The following is a 3,269-nucleotide window of genomic DNA, read 5'->3' on the forward strand; positions in this document are numbered from 1 at the left end:
TCCTCTTTCTGCACATCCTTGCCAGCATCTGCTATCACCTGACTTTTTGATCTTAGCCAATCTGACTGCTATGAGGTGGAATCTCAGGGTTGTTTTGATTTGCATTTCCCTGATGACTAAGGATGTTGAACATTTCTTTAGGTGCTTCTTGGCCATTAGAGTTTCCTCAGTTGAGAATTCTTTGTTTAGCTCTGTACCCCATTTTAATAGGGTTATTTGATTGTCTGGAGTCTAATTCCTTGAGTTCTTTGTATATATTGGATATTAGCCTTCTATCAGTTACAGGATTGGTGAAGATCTTTTCCCAATCTGTTGGTTGCCGTTTTGTTTTATTGACAGTGTCCTTTGCTTTACAGTAGCTTTGCAATTTATGAGGTCCCATTTGTCAGTTCTTGATCTTAGAGCATAAGCTATTTGCATTCTGTTCAGGAACTTTTTCCCTGCGCCTATGTATTCAAGGTTCTTCCCCACCTTCTTTTCTATTAGTTCCAGTGTTTCTGGTTTTATTTGAAGGTCCTTTATCCACTTGAGCTTTGTAAAAGGAGATAAGAATTCATCAATTTTCATTCTTCTACATCTGACCTCCAGTTGAACCAGCATCATTTGTTGAAAATGCTGTCCTTTTTCCACTGGTTGGTTTCAGTTCCGTTGTCAAAGATCAAATGGCCATAAGTGTGTAGGTTCACTTTTGGGTCTTCAATTCTATTCCATTGATCTTCCTGTCTGTCTCAGTACCAATACCATGCAGTTTTTATTGCTCTATCGTACAGCTTGAGGTCGTGAATGTTGGTTCCCCCAGAAGTTCTTTTATTGTTGAGACTAGATATTGCTATCCTGTTTTTATTATTATTATTATTATTATTATTATTATTATTATTTCCAAGTGAATTTGCAAATTGCTCTTTTTTTTCAAAATGATTGTGTCCATCAACAAACCTCCTGCCTCAGAACCTAGGGAACCCTACAGAATAGGAGTCAGAAGAAATGTAAGAACCAGAAGGGATAGAGGACAGAGTAGGAGGACTAGGCCCTCTAAACCCACTGAGCAAAGCTTATATGCACTCAAAGACACTAAAGCAGCAAGCATAGTGCCTACATGGGTCTGTACTAGATCTTCTGAGTATATATTATAACTTTCAGTTTGGTATTTTTATAAGACTCTTTAAGTGGGTTAATGATTAGATCTATGATTCTTATACATTCTGGTAGGTCACGTTCCTTTTCTTTGTTCACCTTGGCAAAATTCAGTGTGCTGTATTTTGCTTTATCATATTATACTTTCTTACTTTATGTTTTGTTGTTATCTCTTAGAATCTTTTTCTAATGAGAGACAGAAAGTGAGTGGAGTTGAGGAGGAACTGGGAGTAGTAGAGAGAGGGGAAATTTGTAATTAGAATATATTGTATGAGAAAATGATTCACTTTCAATAATGAGTAAAAAATAAAATAATCAAATAAAAAATAACAAAATAATAAAATAAAGCCAATTCAAGATTAACCAAGTAAGAGGCATAACAAAATACTTTTATTTAATAAACTATATATTCTACCTTTCAAGTAAAAATAGTGTTAACATAGTTATGTCAACATTATTATGAATTGTAAATTACTGAGTTGTTAATTTTGGAGAGCTGGCTCAGTAGTTAAGGGTATATACTATTTCTGCAAAGTATTTTGATTCTCAGCAGCCATGTCAGGCAACTAACTTCTGTCTCTGAACATCAGCTCCAAGGAATCTAATGCTAACTTTCGTCTGCAGGTACTGTACTCATATGCATAAAGAAACACAGACACAGAGTCATACAAATAATCAAAAGTAAAGATTAAATATTTAATGTAAGCAAATACATTTCTAATCTTGATCAATCACAGAACTTCTTGAGGAAGAAGGTAGAATGATTTTTATGAAGTTAACTTTGGTTGTTTTTAACCAGAAATACTGTCCATTTTTGCTGATTTAGAAAATGGTCCAGTAAATGAAAAACTACACACAGGTACACACCCATAGATGGGGCACACAAATTACTACACTCACAGAGTTTGTTTCATAATTGACTACAGTATGACTACGTAATTTTCTAGAATGATTTGCTTTTAAAGCAAACATAAGCTAAAAGAATTTGTATAGGTTTTTTTTTTCTTGTCTCCAGTTTACTTGTAAAAACAGCATAGGACACTGGTCATCTGCAAATGGTGTGTAGATAGGTGTGTCCCAGCAGTCCATCTGTCTTCACATTGGCAGGAGCCTTTTCTATGGGGTCTTCTCGGGGGCCTGGGCACCTTTGGGACCCTGAGCTGGAGCTGAAGCCTGGGCCTTAGCTGGAGCTCTGGCTTGTGCCTTGGTTAAAACTTTGGGCTTTGGTTGGCAGAGCCTATCATCCTTGGCCGTGCAGCTTTGAATCTGCTTCCCAAGCTTAGGGTGAGTGATGAAAGCCAGACGGCTGAGTTTGCAGCTGGGGCCCTTTGGCATCTTGGGCTTGATGGCCGAAGGCTTCACAAGGGCCTTTATGTCCTCTGGACGTATACTCACTGCCTTTGCATTGTTGACCTGCATCATCTTCAGGCCTTTTTTCTTGTGCTTCTTGGCAAAGCACATGTCAACCTTCTTAAGAGATTCTTATTTTTGTGACCGGGGTTCTTAAAGCCATTTCTGTGCCATTTGCTGGACTGATTGTGTGTAGTGTACTTCTTGGGCTTGTCCGTGTTTTCACAGTAACCAGCAGCTCCAGCAGCGCCTAGGACGGGAATCGACTTTCTGAAAGCCCTACCTATCTTATTCACAGAGAAAGATTGCATAATGGCTCTCTGTGTGAGAATCACCAATCATCCCTAATGAGTTATTCTGTATAAGGGGTACTTATTAAATCTAAATAGGACTATCCTAAACAAACTTCATAACTTTAGAAAGTGCCTAGAGCCTACTAAGACTATGTCAGGAATATGTTTCAGCACCTAGTTCTACTAAATATTCTTGAATGGTATTCCTTGTCCTCTGTTCAGTCAGGTACTTTTGTTGACAAAATCCATGGTCTGAAGCAAGATTCTGTCTAAAAATACAAGGAAACAAACAAACGTACATTTGAGGAATGCATGAGCTAACACATAACTCAATATTTTCCCTGAGCCTTTTATATTTAAAATTATATATTTTATAGAGATCTCTGACTCATGTGGCTTCACAGACCACTAAAAGCAGTTATGATCAAAAGAATACCCAGTAGCTCATAGATAAACAGTAAATTGACAGTTACATAGTTTCATGTATAACAA

General features: G+C 37.3%; 1 pseudogene; it reads right to left on the bottom strand.

Moving 5' to 3' along the window:
- Positions 1-2,250: 2,250 nt before the first annotated feature.
- LOC117702921 (large ribosomal subunit protein eL29 pseudogene) lies at positions 2,251-2,595 on the bottom strand (annotated as a pseudogene).
- Between the last annotated feature and the right edge of the window lie 674 nt (positions 2,596-3,269).

The sequence above is a fragment of the Arvicanthis niloticus genome, chromosome 2 (assembly GCF_011762505.2).
Source record: "Arvicanthis niloticus isolate mArvNil1 chromosome 2, mArvNil1.pat.X, whole genome shotgun sequence".
In the NCBI taxonomy this organism is placed as follows: domain Eukaryota; kingdom Metazoa; phylum Chordata; class Mammalia; order Rodentia; family Muridae; genus Arvicanthis; species Arvicanthis niloticus.